This window comes from Manihot esculenta, chromosome 10 (assembly GCF_001659605.2).
Source record: "Manihot esculenta cultivar AM560-2 chromosome 10, M.esculenta_v8, whole genome shotgun sequence".
Lineage (NCBI taxonomy): Eukaryota > Viridiplantae > Streptophyta > Magnoliopsida > Malpighiales > Euphorbiaceae > Manihot > Manihot esculenta.
Window position 1 is genome coordinate 19,398,810 of NC_035170.2, and position 21,809 is coordinate 19,420,618.

Sequence of the window (21,809 nt, forward strand, 5' to 3'; positions counted from 1 at the left end):
CTGTTCCAATGGTTGAAAGACTATGAACAGAGCTAGTAGGCACTTGGACAGGTGACCAACTGAGTAACTGGGGGTGGGTATCACCAATATGTACCTTCACGTCAAAAGGTTGGTGACTTTTTTCAAGCAATATTAAAGTGCAAAAAGCTGAATAAAGTACTTCAAGGTAAGGGCAAATCACTCTGAAAGCTAGAAAAAGTCTTAACAGAACAGAACATGTGCATGTATAATCTCTCTCTTGAGTAAAACAAATCCTAGCCATGGTAAGTAAAGGGAAACAAGGAAAGAAGGTGAGTAATCTTCATGCATATATTCTTCACTGCAATGATTCAAAATAGGTGTATTGAGTAAGAGCTTAAGTGGAAATAAGGATTAAGTAGCAAAGAAAGCTTGTTTGACTGTGTTTATTTGCTTGAGGACAAGCAAAATGCTAGGTGTGAGGGTATTTAATAGAGCATAATTTAGCCCATTTTATCCTAATGTTCTTGATGTTTATTTGCATCTTTTCTGCTTAATTTTATGGTTTTAATCATGTTTTGCAGATATTAGGTGTAAAGAGACATTCTGGAGAAAATGCTCTTAAAACTGCTAAAAAGCGTCAAATATGGAAAGTGCCAAAAAAGGAAAGTTTTCAAATAAGAAAAGTTTTCAGAAAAGGAAAGTTTTCAAATAAGGAAAGTGCAGAAGCAAAAGCAAATAAGGAAAGCTCAGTCAGAAGATTATTTGAAATTCAAATTGCAGATCTTTCTTTCCTTGTTCAATGATGTGCACACACTGCAGCAATCATATCTTCCTATTTAGGCAGTAAGATTTCATGAAGACGCACTTGCCTCTTCTGCGTTCAGCATTCAAAATTCAAACGAAGGCTCCACCTAAAAAGGAAATACTAGACAGATTCACTTTTCCTTCTGTATTCAATGACCGCGCGCCCACCTGCCTCCTGCAATCCAATCCGCGCGCCACTTTCCCTTTGAAGAACATGTGCACGCCTCTTTCCTTCTGAATAATTTTGCAACGCGAATCTTTCCTTTTCAGACACAACTTGGGCAGCAAGTACCTTTAGGGCAGCAAGGTCAGCCTCTAATTCTATTTAAGAAGCACTTGACCAGCCGAATACATCTTCTAAACACCTTTGGAACGCCTCACCTCTTCGGATCAAGCCAAGGCCGACGCCACCTTCATCTTCTTCTTCTACCTTTCTTCTTTTCTTTTAATTTTTGGTTTTGGTTCAGCCATGAATGGCTGAAACTTTTTTATCTAGTTGAAGATTGGTTAAAACTAAGGTTATTTAATGGATTGTGAGATATGAACATAAACTGTTTTTCTTTAGTTTGTTCAATATTCATACAATTTGGTGCTTAAATCTATTATTACTTTGTTGTTTTGATCAAAGTGGCCACTTGATTCTTGATTGCAAGGTAATTAATCGTTAGTTTGGATAATTTTAAGTCCGTAATTGCTTGAATTATTCAAACATAAGAACACTTGGTGTAACAACTAAGAAATTGTATGATCTAGCAACATCTCATGCGTTTGAGTAGCTAGGATTGGGTCTCTCTTTTTTTTCATGCAATTAACAATTGTTCTGATGCCTAAGGCCCAAGGACATTCCTTGGCAATTTGTTAATTAGTAATTAATTAGAGGACGTTCCCTAATTGGTTTAATCATAAAGAGAGACATGGTGGTGAGAAGCGTTTTTCATCTCCATAACTAATCTATTGAATCAATCTAAGGAACATAAGTTTCAATGATCAATCCAAACAACCAAAGTGGATCCATCTCTTCAACTAGACTTTTCTCATATTGATATCTCTTTTATTTTAATTATTTGTTCATTTAATTGCTTTCAGTAGTTTGCTAATCAAATCAAGCTCAAACCCCCCATTTTACTTTTACTGCAATTTATTTTATTCTGCTTTCAGTTGCATGCTTTCAGTTTCTCATCCGGTTAAGTTTCTCGGTCTTGCTAAGAAAAATAGATAAGTTTTCAATTCTCTGTGGATTCAATCCTTTACCACTATCTGCAGTAGTAATATTGTTGATAACCGAAAAGGTTATTTTTGACCGGCTTCGACAACCGCGAGTCATTGGGCCAGGGAGTTGGTGATTTTTGCTTTTCGAAGCGTCTCGTCCTGTGAGATCGAACTGGCCTTTTTTATTTTCGCGCTGAGGCAAGTTTGGCCTTCATTGTTTCTGTTAGCCGACCTCTGCTTTCCTTTTAGCTTAGTGTTCTCTAAATTTGTTTTTCTCTCTAGCTTGGTCTGATGCCACTTGGCTTGAGACTCAGCCTCCTCGGGTCTGCCTGTCATTTCTAGGCCTTTTGGCCTTGTGTGGGATTCAGGCTTTGTGGCCTTACTGTCGCTTCATCATCTTAGCTCGGTTTTATAGGTCCGGGAGTCATTTTTCGAGGCCGGTAATGACGCGGAACCCTATGGCACAAGCCTCAAACCCACACGCACAAGTAGATACGGAATCCAAAGATTTGATAAACCCACCTCCTATGACACCCCACACTTAGAGAAACTGAAATACCAATGATTGAAGGATTTAGATGAGAATCTGACAAACGCCACAACAAATAGTTGATAAGTTAGCCAAGATTCCTAGTGCAATTGATGAAAGCAAATCCTCACTCTCACTCAAAGCAATACACACCAAAGGCATGAGAAGAATTCTGAAAATTTAGATTCAAAACTGTCTTTTACAAGTGTTCTTATCCTTATATAGTAAGGATAGGAAAAAAAATCCCTAAGACACTCTTTTTCGGGCTGGCCGAGCCACACACAAGATCCAAGCCCAATTACACACTAAAATAACACATCAAACACTTAAGTTTTAAAACATAAGCCCAAAACATGGCCCAACACTCTAAAACTTAAAAGATAAAATATGGCCAAAATACAAGCCCAAACAAAGTTAAAAGAGAACAAGTGTTTAAATAATAAAACATAGCAAGCCCATCATAACAAAGCTGAATCTTCGCAAAAATTTTTCTTGATCTTCACTTTAGACTTCTCTTTGTGTAGTTTTAGCCCATAGGTTAGATTAGGCTTCCTAAGCCTATGATTGCAAGTGTTGCACCAAATCTGCCCCATATGAGTTGAAGCACGCCCCAAATATATATGGATCATATGAATATGATTTTGAACTCCTTTTAGATCCATTTGAATGATATAAGTTTGCTCCACACCATTGTTAGAAATTTGCCTTATTGGATTCGTATCATTCCCTCCTTCTTTAGAAAAGATTTGTCCTCGAATCTTGCTGATATTTATGTCAAGAATGGAAGCTTTAGGAACCCATGCATCTTCAAAAACCTCATCTTGAATAGGTGGAAATAGCATAAAACTTTCGTCATGGATGTCTTTATCAACAACCTGCACATCAAGAACAAATGAATTAGGCATAAAAATGTTAGTCATGGAAAGATCCTGTGGATGTGACCCATTCTCCTCTACAACTTCCAAAACAGTCTCATTTGCCTCCTCCACCTCATCAATCAAGTGCTTCCCATGTCCACCATCATTCACAACCTCTTCTATAAGCTCATTGATGGAATTTTCAACAACAACTATATTAGATTCATGCATTACAACTTCCGCTTCAATTTCAATCTTTATGAAAGTTGAGATTGGAAATTTAGCCTCTTCTTTCTCCTTTTCTTTCTCCATCTTCCCTCCTTGAACTAGTCTTGATTCTTTTCCAGCCTCTTTACCCTCAGACTCACTCTTTTCTCTCATTTTTCTCGCAGAACTCAAGCTCTCACTCTCCTTTGTAGCCAAGGCCGAAGCCTCCCTCTCCCTCTCCAACATCTTTATTTGATCAGCATATACCTCTTAAGGTGATAAAGGAGCGAGTATAACCTTTTGTCCTTCATGAGTGAAGGAGTACTTGTTATTGAACCCATCATGTTGTAACTTTCTATCATATTGTCACGACTTACCCAACAACATATGGCTGGCCTGCATAGGTACCACATCACACAAGATTTCATCCTTATACCTACCAATAGAAAATGGTATAACCACCTGGCGTGTAACCCTAACCTCACCACAATCGTTCAACCATTGCAATTTGTATGGCGTAGGGTGTTTAATAGAAGTCAAGCCCAATTTCTCCACCATATACACACTAGCAACATTTGTGCAACTACCTCCATCAATAATGAGAGTACACACTTTTCCATTAACCAAACACCTAGTGTGAAATATGTTTTCCTGTTGTTCTAGGCTTTCTTCCTCAACCTGCATATTCAGAGCACGCCTAGCAACAAGCATCTCACTATGTTCAGCAAGCAACACATTATCAACAAACACATCCGAATCATCACAGTCATTATTGCAATTAAGAGTTCTTTGAGGTATTCTTGTAGAAGTGGAAGCTCGTGAGACATTCAATGTAACGACCCGAAAATCGGACCGCTACCGGCGCTAGGATCCAGGTCGGCTTAAGGCCGCCGGGACCCGTAGCAAGCCTAACATACATCCTGTGAACCTGTTTAATCCCATACATGATCAACAACATACATAAAAATTAAAACTTTTCTTTCATGCATTTCTCAAGTACCAACCTCAACCTGTGCATGCACTGAACATAAACATAACCATAACATTGACCCCTCTGTGGGATCTCATCAATGCCCCCAATGGGTGGCATAACATGTGTTGAGTTGGTTAAACATATACATCATAAAACATTTGAGATCATGTATTAAAAAGGGATTACAATATACTATGGTCAAGCACACTTCTAAACCTCAATATCATCATTACATAACATAACTATTCATCACTTTACAATTTATCATTCTACAATTCGTCATGTCCACATTCTATCTATTACATACATAAGACTTCATTACTCTTGCTGACCTCCTGGTCTACCCTGTACCTGCAAGCCTGGGGGTTAAGGGAGAGGGGTGAGTTACAATAGTCCAGTGAGCAGAATAATAAAACATCTAAAACATATGATAACATGAAATGCATCACATCACAGCTAATCACATCAAGGATGAATTTGTCACCAATAGTCCCCTACATGGTCCAACTGTGCCAGGGGCGTAGAATGGGCCTCGCTGGTCTTTCTCTTACATAACATAACATAACATGGTCCAACTGTGCCAGGGGCGTAGAATGGGCCTCGCTGGTCTTTCTCTTACATGGTGCCAGGGGCGTAGAATGGGCCTCACTGGTCTTCCGTACTGTATCATCATCATCATAACATATGGAGACTAAAGGATCATTCAACATTCATCCACATCATCAACATGTTATGCAATGCAACATATTCGTGAGTCTAATGCAAACACCCTATTATATCTCATGGCATTCATGATGCGTGAATCATGCTAAAACTGATTTATTTATTTAAAAGCATAAGGTTTATTCCACTCACCTCTGGCTGAAGCTCTACTGACTCAGAAGCAGTTGAATTCACTGCTGGGGTCCTCGGTTCCTCGGGTCCGAACCTACACAGGTGGACTCAAATGAGGGACCAAACAACTAGAACATATCTCTAAAAACATCCCCCAAAACCCCCTAGAACATCATGAAACAATCATAGAAAAACATGTAAAAGAGGGTTGGACAGGGCACTTTCGGCGGCAGGTTCGGCGGCCGAAACTCCCAGACAGAGGCGAAACTCATGCATGTTCGGCGGCACTTTCGGCGGCCGAAACTCCCAGACAGAGACGAAAGTCTCCTTTCGGGGGCAAGCTTCGGCAGCCGAAGGCTGCTTCCACAAGCATGTTCGGCGGCCGAAAGTTCCTTCGGCTGCCGAACCTGGTTTCTCCCTTAGTGGCAGAAACTCAGCTCTTCTATGCATATACGCCTCCCATTCCATCCAAACATGCATAAACCTATTCTACAACACACATACACAAGCATACAAGCTCCTAGGGGCTTCAAACTACCTAAAACCCCATCTACAACACATCAAACATACATTGGCAAGCCACATTGCTCAAAACACAACAATAACTCAAAAACCTAACTATAAGCTAAACATGCATTCTACCCCATAGATCTTCATAAAACTTACTTAAAACATGCATTGAGCTTAAGATCGGCTCTTACCTCATGAAGATCGAGAGAGAGACGACCTAAACTCGGAGATGGGAGATTCACAACTTCCTTGGGTCTCCAAGCTCAAAACTTGCTCAAAACTTGAAAATCTTCAAAACAAGATGAAAACTTGTGAAAATCGTGAAAGATTTGAAGGAAGAACTCAAAGATTGGTGAGGGACGGCAGAGAGCTCACCTTGGCCGACAATGGGGAGAAAAGCTCGCCCATTTTCGGCTAAGGGACCCTTTTATAGTGGCTGGCCAGGCCACGTTCGGGGGCCGAACGTGCCTCCGCATGCATGCCATGTTCGGCGGCCGAACTTGAGGTTCGGCGGCCAAACCTGAACTTCCCTCACTCATGCCTTCGGGGGCCTAAGGCACACCCGAAATGCCTGCATGTTCGGCGGCCGGACTTGAGGTTCGGCGGCCGAACTTGAGGTTCGGCGGCCGAACCTGGGTTTTCCTCCAAGGTTGTTTTCATGCAAAAACTCATTTCCTTTTGCTTAAAACCATAAAACACATTAAAACATTTTATGAAAATATGGTCTTACCCTTCTAGAGGTCTCCGACATCCGAGATTCCACCGGACGGTAGGAATTCCGATACCGGAGTCTAGCCGGGTATTACATTCTCCCCCCTTTAAGAACATTCGTCCCCGAATGTTCCTCAACTAGCACATAGCATGGCATACATATATCATACATACACAGCACATAAAACTCACAAGGAACTAACCTCAGAAAATATAAGGGTATTGCTGGAGCATGGACTCCCGTGTCTCCCAAGTGCATTCTTCCATATTGTGGTGGTTCCACAGGACTTTCACCATCGGGATTTCCTTGTTTCTCAGCTTCCTAATCTGGGTGTCTATGATCCGCACTGGCTACTCAACATAGGTGAGATCCTCTTGGATCTCCACATCAGGCTCACTAAGAACCTTGCTCGGATCTGACACAAACTTTCTTAACATGGAAACGTGGAAAACCGGATGGATTCTTGCCATTGAAGCAGACAAATCTAGCTTGTACGACACATTCCCAATCTTCTGTAAGATTTCAAAGGGTCCGATGTATCGTGGGGCTAGTTTACCTTTCTTACCAAAGCGAACCACTCCTTTCATTGGAGACACCTTGAGCAATACCAGGTCCCCCTCTTGAAACTCTACTTGCCTTCTGCGGACATCTGCATAACTCTTCTGTCTGCTCGCAGCAGTCTTGATCCTCTCTCTGATTATGGGTACCACCCTACTGGTGATCTCTATTAGCTCAGGCCCTGCCAAGGCCTTTTCTCCAACCTCTTCCCAGCAAACAGGTGATCTGCACTTCCTTCCATACAAAGCTTCATATGGAGCCATCCCGATGCTAGCATGATGGCTGTTATTGTAGGCAAACTCCACCAGAGGTAGATGCTGCCTCCAAGAACTGCCAAAATCCAGCACACACATTCTAAGCATATCCTCTATTGTCTGGATGGTCCTTTCTGATTGTCCGTCCGTCTGTGGATGGAAAGCAGTGCTAAAATCCAACCTGGTACCCATGGCATTCTGCAGACTCCGCCAAAACCTGGAGGTGAACTGGGGCCCTCTATCAGACACTATTGAAACAGGAACCCCATGCAGTCTGACAATCTCATCAACATACACCTGTGCCAACTTGTCCACAGAATAGCCACTCCTGACAGGGATGAAGTGAGCAGATTTGGTGAGTCTGTCCACAATCACCCATATGGAGTCCAATTTGTTGGATGTTGCCGGTAACCCCACTACGAAGTCCATAGCTATATTCTCCCATTTCCACTCTGGAATAGGTAGCGGGTTAAGCATTCCAGCCGGCTTCTGATGTTCCAGCTTTACCCTCTGACACACTTCGCAGGTTGACACAAACTGTGCCACTTCTTTCTTCATCGCTGGCCACCAATAAACTTTCTTCAGATCTTGATACATCTTGGTGGCTCTGGGGTGAACGTTGTATCTTGCATTATGAGCCTCTCTCATAATGTCTCCTTTTAGCCCTATGTCATCTGGTACACACAATCGACTCCCATAGCGGAGGATCCCCTTACTGTCGAATCTGAACTCACTGTCTTTGCCTGACTGAACAGTCCTGGCAAACTTCACTAACTCTGGATCCTCATGCTGTTTCTGAGCCACCTGCTCCAGAAACACGGGTGTCACTCTCATCTGAGCAACCAAAGCACCTGTACCAGACAACTCCAACTGTAGACCCTCATCAATGAGCTTGTAAAACTCCTTCACCACTGGTCTCCTCTCTGCCGTGATGTGGGATAGACTGCCTAGTGACTTCCGGCTTAGGGCGTCTGCCACGACATTCGCCTTACCTTGATGATACTGAATCTTGCAATCGTAATCACTCAGCAGCTCTACCCATCTTCTCTGTCTCAAGTTCAAATCTCTTTGACTCAGGATGTACTGCAGGCTCTTATGATCTGTGAAGATCTCACATTTTACCCCATAGAGGTAGTGCCTCCACATCTTGAGTGCAAAGATTACGGCTGCCATCTCTAGGTCATGCGTGGGGTAATTCAACTCATGCTTCTTCAGCTGTCTAGAAGCATAAGCAATTACCCTTTCATTCTACATTAGTACACAACCCAGTCCCACACGGGACGCATCACAAAAGACTGTAAAGTCTTCATCACTAGATGGCAGAGCTAACACTGGTGCTGAAGTCAACCTCTTCTTAAGCTCTTCAAAACTCTCTTCGCACTGGTCGGTCCACACAAACTTTTGATTCTTCCTGGTTAACCTGGTCAGAGGAGCTGCAATTTTTGAGAAGTCCTGGACAAACCTCCTGTAGTAACCTGCCAAACCCAATAAACTCCTGATCTCTATCATTGAAGTGGGTCTAGGCCAGTTAGCTACAGCTTCTATCTTCTTGGGGTCCACCTCTATTCCATTTTCTGACAGCACATGCCCCAAGAATGAAATGCTCCTCAGCCAGAACTCACACTTAGAGAACTTGGCATACAAGCCGTGTTCCCTCAAGGTCTGCAAAACCAACCTCAGATGATGGGCATGCTCCTCTGCATTCCTGGAATACACTAAGATATCATCTATGAAGACAATAACAAAGTGATCCAAGTATTGGCTAAACACTCTGTTCATGAGATCCATGAATGCTGCAGGGGCTTTGGTTAACCCGAACGGCATTACAAGGAACTCAAAATGCCCATATCTGGTCCTGAAAGCTGTCTTTGGCACATCTTCCTCTCTTATCCTCAGCTGATGGTACCCCGATCTCATATCTATTTTGGAGAAACAACCCGCTCCTGCTAGCTGGTCGAATAGATCGTCGATCCTTGGCAATGGGTACTTATTCTTGGTAGTGGCTTTGTTCAACTGCCTGTAGTCGATACAAAGTCTAAGGAATCCATCCTTCTTTCTCACAAACAAGACTGGTGCACCCCAAGGTGAGGTGCTCAGTCGGATGAAGCCCTTTTCTACCAGCTCTTGCAACTGTTCTTTCAATTCCTTCAACTCAGCTGGAGCCATCCTGTAGGGAGGGATAGAGATCGGTCGGGTTCCATGCATTAATTCTATCTCGAACTCTATCTCCCTAGCAGGTGGTAAACCTGGCAGCTCATCTAGGAACACATCCAAAAACTCTCTGACCACCGGCACCGAGGCAGGCACTCTAACCTGACCGCTAAGCTCTCTCACATGAGCCAAATACCCCTGACATCCCTTCCTAAGCAACCTACGAGCCTGAAGAGCTGATATCAGACCTCTAGGTGTACCCCTCCTGTCTCCCCTGAAGACAACCTCTGACCCATCCTGACCTCTGAACCTGACTACCTTGTCCCTACAGTCCAAGGTAGCACCATGGGTAGATAACCAGTCCATCCCTAGAATGACGTCAAAATCTGTCAAGTCTAGAACCACAAGGTCGGCGGAAAGGCATCTTCCCTCAACAAAGACTGGACTGCATTGGCAGACTGACTCTGCCACTGATGGATCACACTTGGGTCCACTGACCCAGAGAGGACACTCTAACCCAGAGATCATCAGACCCAACCTCTCGACGGCTCTCGGAGCAATAAAAGAATGAGATGCACCAGGGTCCATCAAGGCATACACATCTGAACAACCAATGACTAAGTTACCTGCCACCACGGTGTTAGATGCATCTGCCTCCTGCTGAGTCATGGTGAAGATCCGTGCTGGAGCTGATGGACCTTCACCTCTGAAACCCGTTGAAGAAGAGGCTGCTCCTCTCCCTCTACCTCTGCCACTGGCCTGAGTCGTGGCTGGAGCTGCTGGCTGCGCTACACTACCTGAAGCTGTCTGCTGGGACTGTGCTCCAAAAGCTGCCCTAGGACACTCCCGAGCCATGTGTCCCTCTTGCCCGCATCTGAAGCAGGCTGATGTCCCAGCCCGGCAAACTCCCTTGTGTGGCCTACCACACTTTGCACAAACTGCATTATCCGCACCAGAGCTTGAGCCACTTCCTAGTCCCAGACTAGACTTGACCTTGTTCCAAAACTTGTTCTTCTTCGGCTTCTTGGTGGTACTGCTCCACCTCTTGCTGCCTGAAGCTGCTGCACTGAAAGAAGAAGAGCCTGGAGTCTTAGAACCAGAAGGCTGTGCCACTGACTGCTTAACTGTCCCCTGAATGATGGCACTGGCCTCCATTTTCCGGGCCATATCCACTATGGCATGGAAGCTCTCCCTATCTGCTGACTGGATCAAAGAGGAATACCTGGAGTGGAGTTTCATGATATACCTCCTTGACCTTTTCTGGTCTGAGTCAAGATTTTGCCCTGCAAATGGCAACAGCTCCAAGAATCTGTCCGTGAACTCATCTATACTCATATCATCCGTCTGCCTCAACTGTTCAAACTCTATCATCTTCAATTCCCTTGAGCTGTCAGGGAAAGCCCATCCTGCAAACTCTTCCCAAGACATGCTATCCACCCTCGGGTTCACATAATTCTTGAACCACTCTCGTGCCTTCTTGCACTTAAGTGTGAACCCAGCCATCTGAATGGCTCTACTATCATCAGCCCCAATCTCATCTGTGATCACCTTGACCCTCTCAAGATACACAAACGGGTCATCCCCTTTCTCATACTGAGGAGCACCCAGCTTCATGTAGTCGGTCATCTTGACCTTGCTCCCACTAGATGAGCTAGGCTTTGGTACTGGGTTTTCTGGAACTGTGGGTTCTGCTGGTGGAGGAGGAGGTGCAGCATCCCCCGGGGTAGGGTTTGCCGGATTTGGATAGTAAGGTGGAGGTGGATACATTGGGTATTGTGAGTATGGTGGATAATAAGGTGGGTATGGCATCTGTGTGGGATAAGGGCTAAAGCTATGGTAATCCAATGTGCCTCCCATCGAATACCCAGGGTTTTGTGAGAAGGGTGGGTAGTAAGGTGGCTGAACAAATCCCGAGGCCTGAGTGCCTCCTTGGGACTCTCCCATTCCCTCTTCTGACATGTTGACTCCCAGACTACCATCCCTCCTCTGCTCTACATCCATATCATCCCCCATGTCCTCTGACATTCCTCCCTGAACTGTTCCCCTCACTGATCTGCTTCTACCCAGATCCAGAGACCATCTAGGGTCTCTTACCACTCTTTCTCTGTTAGACCTGCTTGACATTGCCCTAGGCAATGCTGGAGGACGGGCGCTCGTGCCCTCATCCTCAGGTGGCACTCCAGTCAATCGTGCAGATCGACGAGTTCCTCTCATCCTACTTTCTGAAAAGCAGCACATAACAAGCAAACATTAGCATCATATGGTTCATGTGGGCACACATGAACCCTCATCACATACATCACATAACATTAATGCACATGCATATAATCATGGCATTTCACATCATCAAACAAGACAGGACTCCACATCCTATCCTAGTGGACATGATCTTCCTATTGTGCTTGACCTTCTATACTATGGTCAAGCACACTTCTAAACCTCAATATCATCATTACATAACATAACTATTCATCACTTTACAATTTATCATTCTACAATTCGTCATGTCCACATTCTATCTATTACATACATAAGACTTCATTACTCTTGCTGACCTCCTGGTCTACCCTGTACCTGTAAGCCTGGGGGTTAAGGGAGAGGGGTGAGCTACAATAGCCCAGTGAGCAGAATAATAAAACATCTAAAACATATGATAACATGAAATGCATCACATCACAGCTAATCACATCAAGGATGAATTTGTCACCAATAGTCCCCTACATGGTTCAACTGTGCCAGGGGCATAGAATGGGCCTCGCTGGTCTTTCTCTTACATAACATAACATAACATGGTCCAATTGTGCCAGGGTGACAGGAGCGGTTGTCGAAGCCGGTCAAAAATAACCTTCTTGGTTACCAACAAATACAACTGTAGACAGTGGTGAAGGATCGTATCCACAGAGAATTGATTACCTATTTATTTATCTTAATCAAGACCAATCAAACCAATTGAAAGCACAAGTGAAGGCAGTAATTGCAAATAGAACAAAAGTAAAGTGCAAGGAAAGTAAAAAGGGGGGTTTTGAGATGATTTGATTAACAACTAATGAAAGCAATTAAAACAGCAAGTAATAAAAATAAAAGAGGAAATCAATAAGAGAAAGGTCTAGTTGAAGATATGGATCCACTTTGGTTGTTTGGGTTGATCATTGAAACATGGTTATCTTGATTGATTCAATAGGTTGGTTATGGGGGTTGAAGACGCTTCTCACCACCATGTCTTTCCTTATGAACAAATTGATTAGGGAACGTCCTCTAACCAATTACTAATCAACAAATTGCCAAGGAACGTCCTTGGGCCATAGGCATCAAAACAATTGCCAATTGCATGAAGAACAAGAAAGATCCAAACCCTAACTACTCAAACGCATGAGATGATGTTAGATCATGCAATTTCTTGGGTTTTTACTCCAAGTGTTCTTAGATCAGAATATTTCCAGCAATTACGGACTAACAAATATCCTAATCAACAATCAATTAACTTTGCAATAAAAAATCAAGTGGCCAATTTGATCAAAACAACAAAGCAATCTTTATAATTAAGCACAATTGCATGAATATTGAATAAATCAAAAGCAAACACTTTATGTTCAGATCTCACAACCTTTTAAACAACCTTAGTTTCAACCAAACTTCAACTAGAAATAGGGTTTCAGCCACTCATGGCTGAACCAAAACAGAAAATAAAAGAAAAGAAGAAAGAAGATGAAGAACTAAGGTGGAGGAGCCTTTGGAGAGCCTTGAGCAATCCCTTGATGGAAGATTGTGATTCTTGGTCTTCTTGAGGCCTTTAAATAGATCTTGAGAGGCTGCCTTTTTCCTTTTTAGTGTCCATGCATCTTTGAGTGATTGCGTCATAGTGCCCTTGAGTTTTCTTTGTGCATATGTGGAGTTGCAAGCCCTTTTTGGTCTTTTAATTGACATCCAAGGTGTGTCCAAGAAGATTTATGCACTAAAGAGGAATGTGGAGCCTTGATTTGAATTTTGAATGAGCATAGCACTATGTAGGAAACATGTGATCTTCAAGATTTGGCTCATTAAATAGGGAAGAGCATGTTCGGGGGCAAGTTCGGCCGCCTAAGTTAAGTTTCGGGAGCAGGACTTTCGTCTCTAGAGCCAAGGTTCGGCGGCCGAAGGTGCCCCCGAAGGTGGGTGACTTTCGCCTCTGGACTGAACTTTAGGCCGCCGAAAGTGCCCTCGAAAGTGGGTGACTTTCGGCTTCCGAAAGTGCTTCTGAAGGTGCCCCCGAAAGTGGTTGAGTTTTGGCTTCCGAAAGTGCTTCCGAAGGTGCTTCCAAAAGTGGCTGTTTTTGGGCATTCTTTGGCACTTTTAAGATCATTTTCTTCAAATTGTTTCTTCACACCTAATATTTGCAAAACATGATTAAAACCACAAAATTAGGTAGAATAGGTGTAAATAAACATCAATAAGATCATGAAAATATGGACTAAAATATGCTCTATCAAATACCCCCACACTTAAGCTTTTGCTTGTCCTCAAGCAAACAAACATAGTTAAATAAGTTTTCTTTGCTCTAGATCCTTATTTCCACTTAGGCTCTTACTCTAGACCCCTATTTTGAAGCATTGCAGTGAAGAATATATGCATGAAGATTACTTACCTCTTTTCCTTGTTTCCCTTTGCTTACCATGGCTAGGATTTGTTTTCCTCAAGAGAGACATGCACATTAATTTGTTAAGACTTTTTCTAGCTTTTGGATTGACTTGCCCTTACCTTGAAGTACTTTATTCAGGCTTTTGCACTTTAGATTTTGCTTGGAAAGGTCACCAACCTATTTTAGATGTAACACTTTTAGATTTTTCAGTTGGTCCCCTATCCAAGTGGCTACTAGCCTTGTTCATAGTCTTTTGACCATTAGAACAATTTTCAATTTGTGCTTTTGAGGTCTTTGCCTTTGCTGAATTTTCTTTCTCTCAATGATTTGGGCAAATCAACACCAATTGCTAAATCAAGTCACATTAAGTTCATTCACACAACTTTAATTTATTCTCAATCAATTGAGGGTCATCAATATATTTTTCACCATGGAAAACTCAAAGATTCAATTCAAAAGACAATTCTCAAACATGAATATAACTCACTGCAGGTGATTCAACATAAGTTTAAAGAGTTATCACATCAATGGGGTCATGGCAAGAAAAACTCATCCAACATAGTTCATCAATTTGAGTAGAGCAAAACAAAAAGAAGAAAAAGGTTGTGGTTGTGTGTGTTTTATTGAAAGCATAAAAATAACAAAAATGAAAAAAAAAATTTCTAATGCAAGCAAACTAAAGATTAAAGCAAAAATAAACTTAAAAGTAAAAATTCAGATATATGCACCCCCACACTTAAATCATGCATTGTCCTCAATGTATAAGAAACATAAAAGAACAAAGGAAACTGAGTACTTCCTTGGGTGTGGTGTGCATGGTGCGATCCTCTTGATCAAGGCTCAAGTGATTGGAGAAGGGAAAAGCGTCCCAATTGCATTGAGCAAAAAGTGTAGCGCTCCTTTTGATTTGGTCATGAACCATCCTACTTTTTCCATGTACTCATGAAGTAACATGATTAGCTTCTCCTCTTTCAGATGAGGTGTGCCTCTAGCCTTTATGTTTGCATTTTTTAGCACTTCCAACTTCAATTGATATTTCTCCATAGGTGGCTGCAATTTGGCATTAAGTTCAAGCAAAACAAATTCTACCTTATCCGGAGGTTTTGGAAGACATTGATCTGCATGCTCCTTTGGTTTTGGCTCTTGGAACGCCATTTGTTCCTTGTGAGCATGGGCTGTTTGCATTGGATGAATTGTGTAATTGGGTTCAGTATCCTCCTTTTGCATAGGTCCTAACTGAAGTGGAAGACTGATATGCGTTGGAATCTGTGGAACAAGGTTCGGCGGCCGAAAAGTGTCTGAGTTCGGCGGCCGAAGGTCATCTTGCTCAATGTGTTCCTGAGGTGGTGCAACAGAATCTGGTGTTTGAAGGGCAGTAGGGTTTGGCGGCCGAAAGTTGTCCATGTTCGGCGGCTGAATGTCTTCTGTCTGCACAACCTCAATCTGCTGGATGCTGCATGAATCATTGGTTAGAATATCATCTTTTATATCAAAATTATCTTTGCTCAAACAATCAATGATATTTGAATTATCAACGAGTTCTGTTTGATCCGTTTGTTTGGACAAACAGTATTCTGGTTGTGTCTCTTCAGCAGCTTGTTCTTGAATTTGCCAACTTTCATCTTCATCCTCCACATCTTAAAGTTCTTGCTTTCTTCTTAACACGAGTGCTTCCATTGAGGTGGCCAATTGTCCTATGTCCTGTCGCAGGCTTTGCATGGAACTTACCATTGTTTCCATCATTGTTTCCATCATCTTTTCCAAGTGTTGATCTGGATTTGAAGGTTCTGGTTGGGCTTGATATCCTTGATAATCTTGGTAGTTGTTAGCCTCAGCATAGCCATAGTTCGGTTGGTCTCCCCAATATGGATTGTACGTGTCATGGTAGGGATCATGTCTTGGCTGTTCATAGAATCCTCCATATGCATGAATTGGTTGGTCTCTTGCATAGCCATAAATCTGAGGGTCTCCCCAATATGGATTGTATGAGCCATGGTGGGGATCATGTCTTGGCTGTTCATAGAATCCTCCATATGGTTGAGATTGCTGAAGTCGTCGAGCCTTATCCATGAATCAGTTCTGGTCATGAAAGAAAATAAACAAACAAGTGAAATCAATTCCCCGGCAGCGGCGCCAATTTTTGACAGGAGCGGTTGTCGAAGCCGGTCAAAAATAACCTTCTTGGTTACCTACAAATACAACTGTAGACAGTGGTGAAGGATCGTATCCACAGAGAATTGATTACCTATTTATTTATCTTAATCAAGACCAATCAAACCAATTGAAAGCACAAGTGAAGGCAGTAATTGCAAATAGAACAAAAGTAAAGTGCAAGGAAAGTAAAAAGGGGGGTTTTGAGATGATTTGATTAACAACTAATGAAAGCAATTAAAACAGCAAGTAATAAAAATAAAAGAGGAAATCAATAAGAGAAAGGTCTAGTTGAAGATATGGATCCACTTTGGTTGTTTGGGTTGATCATTGAAACATGGTTATCTTGATTGATTCAATAGGTTGGTTATGGGGGTGGAAGACGCTTCTCACCACCATGTCTTTCCTTATGAACAAATTGATTAGGGAACGTCCTCTAACCAATTACTAATCAACAAATTGCCAAGGAACGTCCTTGGGCCATAGGCATCAAAACAATTGCCAATTGCATGAAGAACAAGAAAGATCCAAACCCTAACTACTCAAACGCATGAGATGATGTTAGATCATGCAATTTCTTGGGTTTTTACTCCAAGTGTTCTTAGATCAGAATATTTCCAGCAATTACGGACTAACAAATATCCTAATCAACAATCAATTAACTTTGCAATAAAAAATCAAGTGGCCAATTTGATCAAAACAACAAAGCAATCTTTATAATTAAGCACAATTGCATGAATATTGAATAAATCAAAAGCAAACACTTTATGTTCAGATCTCACAACCTTTTAAACAACCTTAGTTTCAACCAAACTTCAACTAGAAATAGGATTTCAGCCACTCATGGCTGAACCAAAACAGAAAATAAAAGAAAAGAAGAAAGAAGATGAAGAACTAAGGTGGAGGAGCCTTTGGAGAGCCTTGAGCAATCCCTTGATGGAAGATTGTGATTCTTGGTCTTCTTGAGGCCTTTAAATAGATCTTGAGAGGCTACCTTTTTCCTTTTTAGTGTCCATGCATCTTTGAGTGATTGCCTCATAGTGCCCTTGAGTTTTCTTTGTGCATATGTGGAGTTGCAAGCCCTTTTTGGTCTTTTAATTGACATCCAAGGTGTGTCCAAGAAGATTTATGCACTAAAGAGGAATGTGGAGCCTTGATTTGAATTTTGAATGAGCATAGCACTATGTAGGAAACATGTGATCTTCAAGATTTGGCTCATTAAATAGGGAAGAGCATGTTCGGGGGCAAGTTCGGCCGTCTAAGTTAAGTTTCGGGGGCAGGACTTTCGTCTCTGGAGCCAAGGTTCGGCGGCCGAAGGTGCCCCTGAAGGTGGGTGACTTTCGCCTCTGGACTGGACTTTAGGCCGCCGAAAGTGCCCCCGAAAGTGGGTGACTTTCGGCTTCCGAAAGTGCTTCCGAAGGTGCCCCCGAAAGTGGTTGAGTTTTGGCTTCCGAAAGTGCTTCCGAAGGTGCTTCCGAAAGTGGCTGTTTTTGGGCATTCTTTGGCACTTTTAAGATCATTTTCTTCAAATTGTTTCTTCACACCTAATATTTGCAAAACATGATTAAAACCACAAAATTAGGTAGAATAGGTGTAAATAAACATCAATAAGATCATGAAAATATGGACTAAAATATGCTCTATCACAGGGGCATAGAATGGGCCTTGCTGGTCTTTCTCTTACATGGTGCCAGGGGTGTAGAATGGGCCTCACTGGTCTTCCGTACCGTATCATCATCATCATAACATATGGGGACTAAAGGATCATTAAACATTCATCCACATCATCAACATGTTATGCAATGCAACATATTCGTGAGTCTAATGCAAACACCCTATTATATCTCATGGCATTCATGATGCGTGAATCATGCTAAAACTGATTTATTTATTTAAAAGCATAAGGTTTATTCCACTCACCTCTGGCTGAAGCTCTACTGACTCAGAAGCAGCTGAATTCACTGCTGGGGTCCTCGGTTCCTCGGGTCCGAACCTACACAGGTGGACTCAAATGAGGGACCAAACAACTAGAACATATCTCTAAAAACATCCCCCAAAAACCCCCTAGAACATCATGAAACAATCATAGAAAAACATATAAAAGAGGGTTGGACAGGGCACTTTCGGCGGCAGGTTCGGCGGCCGAAAGTCCCTCCAGAGCCGAAAGTCAGGCAGGTTTGGCGGCACCTTCAGTGGCCGAAACTCCCAGACAGAGGTGAAACTCATGCATGTTCGGCGGTACTTTCGGTGGCCGAAACTCCCAGACAGAGACGAAAGTCTCCTTTCAGGGGCAAGCTTCGGCAGCCGAAGGCTGCTTCCACAAGCATGTTCGGCGGCCGAAAGTTCCTTCGGCTGCCGAACCTGGTTTCTCCCTTAGTGGCAGAAACTCAGCTCTTCTATGCATATACGCCTCCCATTCCATCCAAACATGCATAAACCTATTCTACAACACACATACACAAGCATACAAGCTCCTAGGGGCTTCAAACTACCTAAAACCCCATCTACAACACATCAAACATACATTGGCAAGCCACATTGCTCAAAACACAACAATAACTCAAAAACCTAACTATAAGCTAAACATGCATTCTACCCCATAGATCTTCATAAAACTTACTTAAAACATGCATTGAGCTTAAGATCGGCTCTTACCTCGTGAAGATCGAGAGAGAGACGACCTAAACTCGGAGATGGGAGATTCACAACTTCCTTGGGTCTCCAAGCTCAAAACTTGCTCAAAACTTGAAAATCTTCAAAACAAGATGAAAACTTGTGAAAATCGTGAAAGATTTGAAGGAAGAACTCAAAGATTGGTGAGGGACGGCAGAGAGCTCACCTTGGCCGACAATGGGGAGAAAAGCTCGCCCATTTTCGGCTAAGGGACCCTTTTATAGTGACTGGTCAGGCCACGTTCGGGGGCCGAACGTGCCTCCGTATGCATGCCATGTTTGGCGGCCGAACTTGAGGTTCGGCGGCCGAACCTGGGTTTTCCTCCAAGGTTGTTTTCATGCAAAAACTCATTTCATTTTGCTTAAAACCATAAAACACATTAAAACATTTTATGAAAACATGGTCTTACCCTTCTAGAGGTCTCCGACATCCGAGATTCCACCGGACGGTAGGAATTCCGATACCGGAGTCTAGCCGGGTATTACATTCAAACTCTCCATAGTTTCGGTCATCCTCTCAAGAGCCCTATTGAGCCTTTGTAACTCACCACTGACTGACTTCTTAAAGAGCTTATAATCGTTACCCATGTCAGATTCACTTTCATCAGTAGTATCCACCACTTTCTTATCTTTACTCATCCTACCTTAAATCAACAAAGAACAAAGAGAACTAGCAAATATGGTATTAGAAATAAAAGCACTCAAGTGTTTGCACTCTTTTCAATCTTTTGCTGATTCTTCAATTGCACTTCAGAAACTAAAGTCAACCAACGAACCACAAGGTGTGTTGAAAGAAACAAAGAAGAAAACCTAAAGAAAGAAGGAAGCGCACAAAAACTAGAAAGAAGACACTAACAATTTGGAGAGTAACACATGAACTAAGTTTTGTGCTACTTAAAAACTATCATCTAGAGTTAGACACAAGCAAACAATACTCTAGAAATGTCAAGGAAGCAAAAGCAAGCTTAAACCAAAAGCATAAACTTAGAATTCAAATAAAAACGAACCTAGACAAAAGTTTAAATTTAATTCACTTCAAAGCAAATTAAATATGGATCTATTTAAATTTACCCAAAAAGACAAGTATCAAGACCCCACAAACAGAATCAGAAAAAAAAAATTTTAAATTTCACTCAGTTTAGCATGATGGATGAAAATTCTGATATTAAAAGAAAGATTTGACATCAAATCAATTTAGATGCAATTGCCTTAAATGTGCACTTTAGGAAATAGGCAGATTTCTTTTGTCTCCTAATCTGGATTCAACCCAATTCAAAATTGATTATCATAAATTACAGCAATCAATTGAGATAGGTAAGGCAATATAGATGAAAAAGAAAGCATATCACAATTTCGGCCAGATCAAGATAAGTAAGGCAAAGACGATTTTTTATTTTTTTTTATGGATTTCGATTTTTTTTTTTATGATTAATAATCAAGAAGGTAAAGTCATGGACACACAAGTTTTCACCAAAATCAACAACGAAGAAAAGAAAAACTCAAAAAACCCTAAATCCTAAGATAAATCAGAATTTACCTCACTTTGGCTCTGATACCAATTGACGCGGAACTCTATGGCACAAGCCTCAAACCCACACGCACAAGTAGATACGGAATCTAAAGATTTGATAAATCCACCTCCTATGGCACCCCACACTTAGAGAAGCTGAAACACCAATGATTGAAGGATTTAGATGAGAATCTGAAAAATGCCACAATGAATAGTTGATAAGTTAGCCAAGATTCTACTGATGCGGAACCCTATGGCACAAGTCTCAAACCCACACGCACAAGTAGATACAGAATCCAAAGATTTGATAAACCCACCTCATATGGCACCCCACACTTAGAGAAGCTGAAATACCAATGATTGAAGGATTTAGATGAGAATCTGACAAACGCCACAATGAATAGTTGATAAGTTAGCCAAGATTCCTGGTGCAATTGATGAAAGCAAATCCTCACTCTCACTCAAAGCAATACGCCAAAGGTATGAAAAGAATTCTGAAAATTTATATTCAAAACTGCCTTTTACAAGTGTTTCTTATCCTTATATAGTAAGGAGAGGAAAAAAAACCCCTAAGACACTCTTTTTCGGGCTGGCCGAGCCACACACAAGATCCAAGCCTAATTACACACTAAAATAACACATCAAACACATAAGTATTAAAACATAAGCCCAAAATATGGCCCAACACTCTAAAACTTAAAAGATAAAATAGAATACAAGCCCAAACAAAGTTAAAAGAGAACAAGTGTTTAAATAATAAAACATAGCAAGCCCATCATAACAAAGCTGAATCTTCACAAAAACCTTTCTTGATATTCACTTTAGGTTTCCCTTTGTGTAGTTTTAGCCCATAGGTTTGATTAGGCTCCCTAAGCCTATGATTGCAAGTGTTGCACCAAATCTGCTCCATATGAGTTGAAGCACGCCCCAAATATATATGGATCATATGAATATGATTTTGAACTCCTTTTAGATCCATTTGAATGACATAAGTTTGCTCCACACCATTGTTAGAAATTTGCCCTATTGGATCCTTATCAGGTAATCCCACATCACTGAAGTCTTGCTCAAGAGTTAGGCTCTTTGGCCTTACTGTCACTTCTAAGCCCTTTGGCCTTGCATGGGATTTAGGCTCTGTGGCCTTACTGTCACTTCTAAGCCCTTTGGCCTTGCATGGGATTCAGGCTCTATGGCCTTACTGTCGCTTCGTCATCTCAGTTCGGTTTTACGGGTCCGGGGGTCATTTTCTGAGGTCGGTAACCCATCTCACTGAGGTCTTCTATCCCTCTCAGCTTGATTTTT